This window comes from Cygnus atratus, chromosome Z (genome assembly GCF_013377495.2).
Source record: "Cygnus atratus isolate AKBS03 ecotype Queensland, Australia chromosome Z, CAtr_DNAZoo_HiC_assembly, whole genome shotgun sequence".
In the NCBI taxonomy this organism is placed as follows: Eukaryota; Metazoa; Chordata; class Aves; order Anseriformes; family Anatidae; genus Cygnus; species Cygnus atratus.
This window is the reverse complement of record NC_066396.1, coordinates 52,431,813-52,445,673: the sequence shown is the minus strand read 5'-3', so window position 1 is coordinate 52,445,673 and position 13,861 is coordinate 52,431,813.

Below are 13,861 nucleotides of genomic sequence, written 5' to 3'. Positions count from 1 at the left end.
CTGTGGTTTTTGTCCAAAAACTTGATATAAGTTTTCAGTTAGCTACATCAAAAGATGATTGCAGCAAAAGCTGGCACAAAAAAGCAGTTATGAGTGCTGTCATATCTACAGAGTGCTCTGAATTGCTTAAGGATTTAAGTTCGACCAAATGGCATGTTTTTTAACACAGACCAATCTATGGGGAAAAACAAGAGAGAGAGAGAGGCGGAAACCCAGCAGCCAACCTTTGTGGAGGTGTCAAACAGTCAACTCAGCATGAATTTGCAGCCTGGTTTAGTGGGTAAGCTGCTGCAAATCCCGCAGCAAAGGGCACTGACACCACCCCCAGGTCCCTGTGCCGCCAGCTACCAGTGGCAGCGGGAGCAGCGCGGGTGAGCTGGAGACGTGCAAAACATGAGGGCAGATAACCTGGCTGCCGGATGGGTGACCAGGACGCAGGAAGCTGGAGTTGAGGCCAGGAGCTGCGGGACACGATGGATGGCAGCGTGAGAAGCTGATGAAAGCACCAGGAGGGACGGGATCGCACAGGGGGAGTCGTGCCAAACTGCACAAGGAGGTGCTGGGGGTGATTGTGGGTCTGGCATTGCTGTGACAGTGCCTGTTCTGGGCCTGCTGGCACCGTCCTCTTCCCATGACTTCCCAACACAAACATTGATCTTCTGGGTCAAAAATTCACTGCTGAAAATACCTTCTCTCACCACCCTACCCCCTCAGAAATTAAAAAAATGAAAAGAGTATTTCACAATAAGTGGTCCGTAAAGAATAACCAATGCATAACCTCTGTAATCTTTTGGCTATAAAGGTGCTCTCTTGCTCATTATTCCCCTCTCACGGGGAGATGAGAGGAGTACAGGAAACTCACTTCCAATTTATTCCTCCTCATTCAAAGGGGAAAAAACACATGTAAGCCATCATCCAGGTGCTCGCCAGAAAACAGCTCAGGACGTTGCATTTCAAATCAAACGGAGATTGCCTCTTTCCATGGGGGAAAGAGAAGGCTAGCAATAAAATAATAATAACAATACAAAAAAATAATAATAAAAAAAGAAAACGCCACCAGAAACACCATTACCCACAGATGGAAATACTGAGTTAATCATTTATTGGATTTTCTCCTGTGTGTCTGGACTTCTCTGGAAACAGCTGCAAAAACATTTTTTTTCTTCTTTTACTCAGAAGAACAGAGTCACAACCCTTTCTTTCTGACTTAAGCCTGGAAAAGTAGCTGTAACGGCACAAGGGGAACAGCAGATACGGAGGTAAGGTCCACGCTAGGAAAGAGCTGGGCATGTGTAAAGAGAGTAACCTTTCTATTATTTTTAAGAAAAGACAGACAGTGGTAATAAATCATTACAGTAAAGCCCTGGGTGGCAGCCATGGCAGGGAAAGGGCCGGTGCAAACACGGCAGGTTAGCTGGTGTTATTGTGGGGAGTGGTACTAAGATCTGTGCCAGCATCATCACACTTCACCCAGTTCTTGCCTTGCAGATGCTCCAGCTGAGCTGGCTTTTCACTCAAAACGCCTGGAAATTTCTCTTTCAGGGGTTAACTGATTCTTGCCTTGCTTCTTCCCCCATTGACAATTCCCTAGAGTCTTGCCATGCCCAGGACTCTGGGAAATGTGATTTTTCCAGATCCTCCATCTCTTCTCTCCAGAGATTTCACTTCCCTCCTTCCTCCATCTGACATGTTCCTTGGGAGAAAAGGAAATGACAGACATTCCCTGCCTGCGCAGCCAGATAGTGATATTTGCCCTTTAACTGGCCAAAATTAGAGCATTTGATGGGAAATCTCATCCATCCTCTTTGGAGATCTCCAATCTGACATTTCTCTCTGAAAAACCTCACAGCACAGGTACCTCCCCTGATGTGCCTGTCTCTGTCCTTCAGAAATGTCCTTATTAGCCCCAGTAAAACTGGACGACACAGAAAATCCTGATGAATGCCCTGCTTTGTAAGGTTCGCGGTTACGTCCTGGGACTCTGCTGTTACTTCCTCTCTTAATCTCTTCCCTCCCTCACCTCTATCAAATCTCTCTTTCTGGCCTTCTCTTCAGTAAAAAGGGCTGCAGGGTCCCCCAATCAGCCTGTCAGCGCTGGGTCTGTACTTCCTGAGCAGGCCACCAGTGACAGCCGAGAGCACCCTCCGTTTCCTGGGCAGGCTGGAGAGCTGGTCGATGAGGAACCGCATGAAGTTCAACAAGGGCAAGTGCAGGGTCCTGCACCTAGGGAGGAATAACCCCAAGCACCAGTACAGGCTGGGGGCTGACCTGCTGGAGAGCAGCTCTGCAGAGAGGGACCTGGGAGTCCTGGGGGAAAACAAGGTTGCCATGAGCCAGCAGTGTGCTCTTGTGGCAAGAAGGCCAGTGAGATCCTGGGCTGCATTAGGGATAGCGTAGCCAGCAGGGAGGTGATCCTGCCCCTCTGCTCAGCCCCGGTGAGGCCACACCTGGAGTATTGGGTCCAGTTCTGGGCTCCCCAGTACAAGAGGGACATGGAGCTACTGGAGTGAGTCCAGAGGAGGGCTACAGAGATAATTAGAGGAATGGAGCACCTGTCGTACGAGGACAGGCTGAGAGAGCTGGGCCTGGTTAGCCTGGAGAGGAGTGAGAAGAAATCTTATCAATGTGTATAAACATCTGAAGGGAGTGTGTTAAGAGGATGGGGTCAGTCTCTTTTCAGTGGTGCCCGGTGGTAGGATGAGAAGCAACGGGCACAAAATGAAACACAGAAATTCCCATCTGAATATGAAGAAAAGCTTCTTTACTGCGAGGGTGACAGAGCACTGGCACAGGTTGCACAGAGAAGTTGTGAAGTCTCCTTCTCTGGAGACACTCAAAACCCACCTGGACACGATCCTGTGCAACGTGCCCAGTTTGGCAGAGGGGTTGGACGAGATGATCTCCAGAGGTCCCTTCTAACCTCGGCCATCCTAGGATTCTGTGATTCTAGCACTGGTAATGCATCACACCAGCCCCACAAGTCAATCTGACAAACACAGCTGGACTAACAACCAAGAGAAGAGTGTTTTCCATGAACATCAACATCATCTTGAAAAGACCTTTGGCACTAAGGAAAGTGCAGAAGTATTCAAAAGTGCACTCAATCCAACAGGCAGGGGAGGGGACCACACTGCATTTGAGCAGAACAGAAATGCTGCAGGTGGTCTCTTCCCTTCCAGAACAACATACAGGATTCTACAGAATGATATCCTTTCTAGGGAATCCTTAGCTAGTCTCACATAAATCATTTTGGTCTTGACCTCCAAAAGGAGATGCCAAAAACTGAAACTGCATGGTATGTTATGATCAAGGGAAACTTACATTTCAAGCCAAGGTACTGTGGCTTTGTGTTTTTGGTTTCCTGAGACACTGGGATCCTCTGTAAAATCCCCTGTATGGTTTTCCCCAGCTCATGTGTGCCTTCTTTCTTCTGCCACAGATTATTCAGACTAGACTGGGACTGCACATCAGATGCCAAGCCATGGAGAGTGGAGGGGAAGAGAGGGATGTGCTCTGCTCAATGGCCTTTTTTTTTTTTTTTTTTTGGTAGGGTAAGTATCACCTTTTAACAGTGCTAACAGTGTGTGGAAAAACAGAGTCAGAGGAGGACTGTTGCAGCTATGGCTATGACTTCATTGGCATGCTACAAGCGGCTTTCAGAGTCAGGCAAGCATAAGACACATCACCCCACAGTCCTCCCAAAAATGGGATCATTATGTCCCACAACTCTGGGACAGTGATGCAGCAGCCACTACCTGAAATGCTACAGCTGCAGAGTGAATTAATACCATTGAAAATGAAACTATTAAAACCAACCAAATAAAGCAGCCTCACCGTGTTGGAAAGGTGACAAGGAGAGATGGGTTGGCCATCTATGTTTCTTCTCACTGTCTTTACTGCAAGCAGCAGGACTCTGCTAATTGGACATGAGAAATTCCTCCTCATGCAGGTATTGCCTCTCATTTTACTTCTTCAGTCCAACAAGCAGAATGGAGTCCTTTAGGCAAATGAGATGTCAAACAGCCATGTTCAGCTTTCCAGTGAGGGACATGATATTTCCTTGTCTCAGCCTGCATGCTTAGGAGAAAGGGCCAACTATTGACTTAGGTTTCAATAGTGTGTATAAAAAAGACCACTTTTACAGTGTTTTAAGTCCCCTGCACAGTTCTCATCCACTCTCCAGTTCCCAAATCTCTCTCCTCCTCCCATGTGATATTGCAATACATTTTCAGGAGTGCCATTTCCATACTGGAATGAAGCATGCAGTCACACTAACAAGATCTGTTTCCTCTCCTTAGACAAAACAGCCATGGATGTGGGTAACAAACAGCTAGAAATGACCATGTTCATCCACATCCCTCCTCGGATCTCTCCATACAGTGAACACACATGAGTCACAAATGACGGATGCAAGGTTACAAATAGACAATTAAGCAAATTTCACTTGGACAGAGCAAGTCCAGCAAGTGTGGACAAATTGATAATGATTTTGGTTGGAAGGGAAAGGTTTCTGCAGACAGTTCTCTTGACAGATTTTTCTAAACAAAGAAAGACACAGTTCCCACAGCAGAGAACAGAAGCCAAAGCCAAAGAAGACCTGAGCCGAAGATATTATGTGTTTCCGGTGGGAGAGTGACACCAGAGACAGATCACGGTACCAGGTACAACACCATGACAACAGCCTCCAGTTTGCAGCTCACAGGGCTCTGTTGTCAGCTGGGGGGTATAGCATTTTCTCCTATCCATAGCCCTTTTCCTGAAGGCAGTCTGCCAAACAAGGGGGCTGCACAGCCTCCTGAGTTAACATCATCTTTATAGGGTCATATAAAGAGATTAAAAGCCCTAGGGGAACAAGAGCCAATAGTCCATTCCTGGGAGGATGTAGTAAGAAGCGAGGCATAGCTTTGCATCAGATGATGGGAGTATATGCATAAATCACACACTGAAACTGTATGTAGAAAAGTAGCTACTAGGGGAAGACCCTGTCCTCTCTTCTCATGCAAATCCCCTACAGTGTTTACTGGTCCTCTCCAAAGTAAGACCCGAGACCTCCTTTCAAACCCTTCTATGCTCTTTCTTCCCTCCCCAAATGTCAAGCTCAGCATGTATCCACTAAATTTCTACCCTCTCATGTACCTCCCCATTTCCTCACAACACCAGCCACCTCTTGCTCCTCACAGCCCTGGCCTTCTACAGCACTCAAACCCAGACCCCAGCACAGGAGCTCTCAACTCCTCTGTCCTCTTGCTTTGTACCACTGCTGCCTCCTCAAGGAAGGGTCCCAGCCCTACTGCCGTACATTTCCAGTTTCCCAATCCCTATCTCTCATGCAATCACTTACCTGCTTAATATTGCTCTTTCCCTAGCTAGTTGTTCATTCCCACCCTGCCCCTGGCCAGGGGTCAACACTCCGTCAGTGAGATGGGTACACAGACTTGACATTCAACATCCCTTTCTGCATAAGCAGCAGAAAAGCTGTAGGAAGCTCCCACCCACCCCACTTTTAGTCCTGCCTGCCATCTGGAAGCTGTGCCAAATGCCAGATCTATCCAGGCCCACTCTGTGCAAACAGAATGCTCTGCCCAAGAAGCATTACTTTCCATTTCAGCTTTTCTTTCTACATTTTCCCCCCAAATGAATAGCTGCCATCACCTTTAGTCCTACCCCCTCCCCACCCTCCTGTAACTCAGCCTTTATTTTCCATCTGCAACTGGATGAAACAGTTCCTGCCTGTTCCTGGGCTAGCACTCAGGATTAGTTTTCACAATTTCCATACATCTTCCTCCACACCCTAGGTGGCTATACTGAAAGCCAGGCTAGCAGGCTATATAGCATCTACCTCTTTTTGTCTCCTTACTTTCAGGAAATTCTCACTTGGACTGCAGAAGGCATGAAATGGACTGACTATACAGTACTCTAGCATAGAGATCCAATCTCCTGTAAAGTGGGTTTTATCTCAACAACTGAGTGCGTTGGTGGACATTGTCATTTTCCATTCCATATCACTCACCATCTCCATGTGGATCCAGATGAAACTGATGTGCTGCTCCTGACTCCTTTGAATCCAGAAATCCTTCTTTACTCCATTTCTGAGAGTTTGAATTTTTCTCCTTTAACATCATACTGTGTCTTTACAGCTCCATGAAACCAACTTTACTACTCCATAACTATCCCAAGTTCAAATCCAAGTCCAAATTCAGCACAAGGGAAAAAGCCACTCACTCCCACAAGCATGTGTTCCTATCCTTCAAATTCTTTTTTCCATTTGTATTTCAAATTAGGATACTAGATTTTTGATAGCTGGTGCAGAAGCAACATGCTGTTTTCCTCCTTTTCTTGGATTTCAGAAGGACTTGACTCCTTGCCTGAAGAACACATTAGATTCCTGTTTTCTGAGAGAAAGAGAAATGAAGAGTTATGCATGGTGATGAAATGATAAGTGTCTGAGACAGTTGCAGGAGATACAAACTTGGGTTGAAAGTCTGTTGGAGTCAGGGAAAGCTATCAGTTACTGCATTGGCCTTTGGAGCCTCCTGTGGTTCAAAAAATGTTGGGTTCTTCCCAAATGTTAGATTTCTACTGGCTACCTTAAATTTAAATTTTTAGTCTGTTTCTGATCCTGCTGAGCACATTAACCTTCACTGCTTAGGGCAGCAGTGACAAACAGTCAGCACTGCTCAGGATCAGGCCGTTGTGCAAGTGCAAGACAAACAATTGTTAATTATAGTTTTTCATACTGGCAGACTTCTCTGAAGTCCAGGGCACACACTCATGAATTAATCCTCCTACATCACCTGGTAAAAAGGCAAACCTTAGCATTCTCACTTCTCAGATGAAACAACTGAGGTAGAGAAGTTAAATGATGTGAATGACATGATCAAACCACAGATGCAAGCAAGTGTTAGAGTCAATATGAAAGGTCTGCTCTCTGCATAGCAATAAACCAGATGTCTTTCTGCGTGGTGCCTCTCAGTCAGTCCCTACTAACCACATGCTTCAGTCCCACTGCAGATAGTTACTTACCTACATCAAGTTAACCAAGGCACACAAGTGCTTTATAAAACTGGAACCCAAATATCCCAGATCCATACGCACATTTTCAGACGTTGGTCAAGCGCAATGCTGAGGCAAGAGCTCCAGCACATTTACCACATCCATTGCCCCACAAAATTGTCAGACAGCACAACTGTCTCAGGAGCCCGCCTTGCTCAACTGAGCCCTCAAGGAAGGCCTCAGTTTCCCTGTGTTGCCTGAGTCTGAGCTGTTGGAACTGGAAAAAGAAGAGAATGATCTACTGCAGCACTCAGATTTGTCTCTACTCCCTCCCTGCTTGAGTAAGTAATACTTTTCAATCAGTAAGCCCAAATAAATAAACCTAACTCACAACTTGGGTTTGAGTTTGAAGGGATTAGCTGAGTTGGATGAGAGATCTTTACCTCTTTTAGTAGGTCAGTATTTGTTGATGAGTTAGCAGCCCCCTTGGAACCAATAAAAGATTGGTTTCCTATATGTAGAATAAAAAGCTCCACCTTTTCCGAAGAATTCCTCATGCAGCAGTTCTTTAGACACACCTATGAAATTCAGCCATATTTACATTGGAGGTTAGCAACAGCCAAGAGAACAATGGAAAACCCTTCTCCTTCTCATAATGGGAAAGTGATTATTGCCAAAATAACTTGCTTAAATAATGGACTAGCTTGATTAATAGCTTTGATCTCAAACAAACAAATGAAAACAAATACTGCAGGCTTATGATGATCCAAAATGTCCATATCATATGGTGGCATGACAGGAATCCTTCTACCTGCAAGAAATGCAGGGAATCTGTTTTTGAAATGCAACATGAACAATTCAACAGGCAGTCTTTGTATAAAAGCTATGGGCCTCAAGCTATACAGCAGAACTTGATGCAGCCTGAGGATTTGCAGGTTCCTCACCAAGGATGTCTTCTGCATATAAAACATTCAAAGACATTAAAAAGACAAATTGTGCTATGTGCAGTAGGGTCACCTGGCAAAAAGAGACACCCAATGATCCTTTCTTTTTTACATTTAGAAAGACATGGTTGAATTTAATAAAGGATGGAAGTTCTCTGGGATCCAAATGATATTTTATAAGAGTAGGGAGTGCTTGGCATAGACCCCAAAAGTCTCCTTTGGCCAATGTGTGTTCATGGAGGTCTGGTAGAGGACATTGGTGGAAGTGAATCGACTGACGTCTTCTGTCGTAACAGCCACTGCCAGCATGAGTTTTCCTATGTATCAGACCCTGTAAAAGGTGTGGGTGATGGTGATATGGCAATATACATACCACGCGACCTGTTGCTTATGACTAATGCATCTGTAGCTACCAAGACCTTCTGTAAAGTTGACAAGACAATCCACTGGTCAAAAACTCCCTGCATGGAGTGGAATCATTCTCAGGGGTTGGGACCACGTAATTCAAACAATCTTGCTGTGACTGGCCGAACAAATATGTGGAAAACTCACACTCTTGGGATGGATTGGAGAATGAAAGCCACCCTGAAGAGGAACACAGTGGAATGCTTTCAAATATCAAAGCATATTGCAGTAAATAAGGTATACTAACAACCACCCAAAACTGTTCATACAGCTACAGTTTACCCTGTGGTACAGGGAAAAAAAAGAAAAAAAAAAGAAAAAAAAAAGAAAAAAAAGAAAAAAAAGAAAAAAAAAAGAAAAAAAAGAAAAAAAAAGTAAAGAATGCCTTCTAACCATTGCTTCTTAGCCAAAAAGGTCATAATTAGATGGGAATGACATTTTCAAGAGCTGTTGTTTTGCTATGAATCATACAAAAAGGAGACATTAGCTGTCCTGGAAGGCAGCACTTTTTACTGTGATTCTCCTGTTCTCCCCTTGCCATATCCTTCAACCCATTGCCTTAAATTCTCCTACTCCTACTCCCAAAAGAAGGCGCTGTCACAGGCAGGAACCAAACCCAGTCCTTCTGAAATCAGTCCTGTCTTTCAGCCACAAGGCTGTTTTCAGCTCCTGTGCTCACAGACTGCTGCTGCCGTAGCAGCACCGAACATAGGACCAGAGAGGATTGAACCAGACCAGCCTGGCACAGAGTTTCATATTCACTGTGTGTCCCTGGGGAGTGTGCTGGATTTGGTCCCTTGGTTTTTGAGGTGAAGACTTTCTCTTGAGTGCCAGACTTGACCAACTCACAGGCAGCTGCAGCCTGATTAAACAGTGCTCTTTTTAGCCCAGTTTTCTAAGAAAACAGAGCTTACGGGGTTACGCTACCTGTTATCTGTTTGTTCATCTGCCCCGCCTCCTGTAGTATCTTTTGAACCAGTTAGCTAATTCCAAACAGAAGTAGGACAGAGGTCTCGGGGAAAGTTAGGTTAATGGAAATCAGCACTTGATCAATGCTTGTTCTGCAGAAAAGACACAGAGAAGCACATCCCTTCTGGCAGCAGTCAGCATTGGCTGGTGGTATACACATTTAGGCAATTTTCTTGCCTGCTATAGGTGACCATGAAGACACAAATGGAAGATGGGAAACACTGATAGAATTGCATGAAGTAGGGCTATAAGAGCGAGTCCATGGGAATGGGACTTCACATGTCACACTCGTTATTACTGTTGGTTGAAGTTCCTCATGATTTGCGTGCACCGCTGTCACAGGTAATTATTGGTGATGCAACATCAGCAACACAGCAGGTCCCGTTGAAATGCTACTGGCTCTAACTAGAGGACTTCTAAGAAAAAGAAGTGGCTACCTGGCTACCTTCCCTGGTTACCAAAGTGCAACTTTTTAGTAAATACCCAGGTTGCTGCCCCAAAGTCTTGATGGTGCTTAGAGGGTTGGCCACGAGTAAATACATTACTCAGCACTTGGTCAAAGTGTTACCATTTTACAGAATGCTGTATTTACTGTTATTGCCCCAACATTTGGAGTAATTCATCAGAGCAGAGAAAAGAGATCTACCACTTCCCTGCTGGCCGCAGAGTTTCTTAGATTGTCTTTCCACTGCCCGGGAAGAATGGACCCTGCATGCCTCGTGGACTACTACTCTTGTGTCCACAGTCCAGTTTAAAAAAGGTAATCTAGCTCATACTTGCTATGTAAATGCATGATCACCATTTCAACCATTCCTAGTAATTCCAGGCCTGGATATCTTACTTTTTCCCAGCAATCTTTTCAAATGTTTCACTATCTTAACAAGTGGAAAACATCTAATCAAAATTTCCCTTCCTGTAATTTCAGCCTGTGGCTTTTATTTTATCCGCCATGGACAAAGAGAACAGATTACGCCTTTCTGTCCTGAAGCACTCTTGTAATTACCTGAATAGGGATCACATAACCATCAGTACTATCTTCTCTAAATTAAAACAACATTGTTTTTTGTTCAGCCTTTCCTGTACATCCTGCTGCCTGTGTTGAGACAGACCTGCCTGCTGGATAAAGCAAAAATGCAGAAGTCTACGTTCTCATTAGAGGTGAACAGTGATTACTGGAGCTGCCTGTCACCAAGTATGAGGAAAATGTTCCATGCTTACAGACCACACATTCTGGGGACCCGGAGCTAGAAATACCTGGTTTCAAAGCCAAGTTCTGCTTTTGCCAGTCTGTCTGGTCCTAGACAAATTGGATCCCAGTTCACAACTCCTTCACTTGACAGACAGGTCTAGAAATAACAATTTGCTTAACTTAGCATATCATGACCAAGGTAATATAAAGTTGGAGGCTGTGCAGATGTTGTAAAGTGTGGTGGAAGAGATGATTGTTATGACAGACTTCCATGTGTGTTCTCTCTTACAAGTTATTTTAAAAATTTTGTTCTGAAATACTACAGGTGTCTAAAAAAGATAGTTCTTCAAGACTGACTACATCAAACTGCTGGGATATCAATAGCTTCCAAGTAAACACAGTGACGTGCAGGACCTCAGAATACCAGGATCCTATTGGTAAGTATTGATATTTGAAGCCCTTCACATGAATGACTAAACTAATTTGCCTATCATTGCTATGACTCATGGGTTTCCTAGTAGAAAGCCGATTCTGCTGGGAGGATTCTCTAAAATGGGTATATTCCTGCACCCTAAGGTGCTTATAACATAAGGTGCTTATGAGTATCAGAATGCTTTCTAGTTCAGGCTGTTCTTTATTTTATTTTATTTTATTTTATTTTATTTTATTTTATTTTATTTTATTTCATCACTGCAGTAGATATCTACCTGGAATCACTCAAATGTTTACTGCCATTCAAGACTTTCCCTCCAGATTGGAACTTCACATACAATCATTTTCCTTTAGCTGTATTGGTCAACAGATTCTTTATCAAAGCTTCTTGTGCAATTGTATTGACTTCCTAACAAAACAAAACAAAACAAAACAAAAAATATTTGGTTTGTTCTGTTTTTAATAGACTAAAATGTAAGAGAGATCAAGAGATCTATCTGCAATAACAATCATCTTCTGAAATATTGGCAATGGCATATTAGAACACATGGGTGTTTCTTGTTTTTACTGTTTATTGAAAGAATTTGTTCCACATGGCTTGATGTAAGCAGGTAAAAAGAAGTCTGTATTTTTTTATTTTTCTTTTTTTTAAGGAAGTGGGCACTGATGTATGTCACAGTGTTCAGGTGATCCAAGCCCACCTGCAACTGTTTTTCACATTGCATGCCCATTCAGTTTGTACCTGCCTACCTGCAGTTTGTTTGGGTGCTCTGTTCACTTCTGCATGGTACCAGGAGTGCTGAGGTATCTCACAGCTCTTGCTGCCTAATACCACTTTAGGGATTGCTTTGAGGAGCCTGGTGGCAGAACTTGTCTGTTCTGCTCCCAGTTTCCATCTCCTTAGCCTATCAGTTTATTTAGCCAAGTTATATCCTGCTCAGCATGTTCAACCTGTGCTCACCACAGGTCTCTCTCAGTTAGATGAGGTAGTCCAGCCTTCAGCTGTGCTCTCATTACACCAAGATACAGGTGGGAAGGAGAGATGTGGTGAACAGACCATGCTGGCCAGATGCAGAGGTAGCTGACGAGTTCTGCAACAGCTGCAAATTTCCCTTGTGTGATTAACAGACCTGCAGCTCATTACCATAAACAGTAACAGCACCTCCTGAATTTTGGCAAAAAAATTCAGGGGAACTTCTCATCGAGTGGTACCAAGAAAAGCAGTTTTCTAGGGTGTCAGGGAAGAACAACTAAGGCAGGAAGAGAAGCCTATTATCAGTACACATTTCAATCTAACTACAGGGAAAGGAAGGTACAAAAGAGGCTATTTACTGCAGGCTGGAAGAGGGAGACAGCTTTTCTAGGCATGGGTGACAAGACTGTGTTTCTACTGGAAAGAGATCTTTATCTATGCAAGGCATCAAAAAATAGAAGAGAAAGGTGAATTATTGGAGTTGATAATTTAGCCTTGCTCAAAAATATAACCCATTATTTTGGGCTTTTTTGTACAAAGACTCTCCAGGCCTCACTCCCAAACTCAGGAGATGAATTAGAGCAGAAGAGCTTGCTCACAATAAAATGACTGGCTGCCTCTAACCCCAAGGTGGCCAAACACAGGCATCACAGAGTTCCTTTCATTGACTGGGACTTGTGCTGCAGGCTGTGTGGGGAATGCCATTAAGTACTATTACTGGTGTTAGAGAGAGACTGAGATAAAGAACAAAATACCTAGAAACTGCGTGTTTGCTGTGTGTCACCGTGGATGGTTCTCCACCCAGGTTAACCAGGCCCGCGGTAAATCAGCAACCCTCTGGTGCTGCACTGGTGTCTGCTGGGGCCAGGCTGTGCTGGGCAACGTGAGGAGAAGTGGCCAGCTGCTGAGCCAAGGTGCCTCAGCAGCACAGACAGCAGCAAGACTGAGGGGATGCACTCGTCTGAGAGCAGCCTGCTTGCATTCATCTTGGATCCTTGTTGGGAGAGGCTGAAAGAAATCATCCAAGCAAGGAAAACTGGCCATATTCGCCTCCCACACCCTCTTAGGCCTGCCTAGGACCATGCCTGTTCTCCGCATCTGGGCCAGGTATGGGATTGCAAGAATACCTGAAAGGTGCTTTCCACAGCAAGCCTTCTTGTGTTGGAATTTATCTTCCTTTACCAAATCCGATGGAATGAGTGCTTTTGTTTGTCTCCTCCATCACATAAGGCCTGCTGTCAGGACTCAGGTTAGGAGGCACAATGTTGTTTCACCCTCAGCTGAAAGAATCCTCGATTTCTTCAGGTTAAAAGTGTCCAGCTTGTTTTTCTTGGCAAGCAAACATGACTTTAGATCACACGTGCAACCCGTGTTTGGCCAAATCCTAGAGAAAAAAATCATTTTGCACCTCCAGAAACAAGCTTATTGTATGCAGCAAATAACAGAAGGCAATGGAGAAGTGTAGCTTAGGAAAGCGAAACTGGGTATTTCATTTGCATCTTTTGTAGGCTTTAATTTTACTGGGGAAAATGTTAATTGAGCTAATACCTGTGAAGTAAAAAGTCAACCCAGCTGGGTATTCCCCATGTAAACCTTCATCTGCATACTCATGTCAACTCCTTTCCGGCACAGACCTTACAGTTCTCAGCTGCATTATGCTTGAAATACCCACAGTGGCAGAAGCCACCGTATGTCACCCCATCTGTGAACATGTGCAGGCACAGCATTGGTTTTTGCCTAATCAACTGAAAAGGGATTAACTAAAAGGAGTATTTAATTCTCAGATTTTAAAAATATCACTCATAAAATGCAAGGAGATATTCTGAGGTGAACAACTGCAGTTACAGTGGTCAAGTAATAAGCACAACACATTAATAAAGTCCTTGAACTTAATACTTACGAGCTATTGACAGGGAAGACTTTTTTTTTTTTTTTTTTTTTTTTTTTTTAAATCAG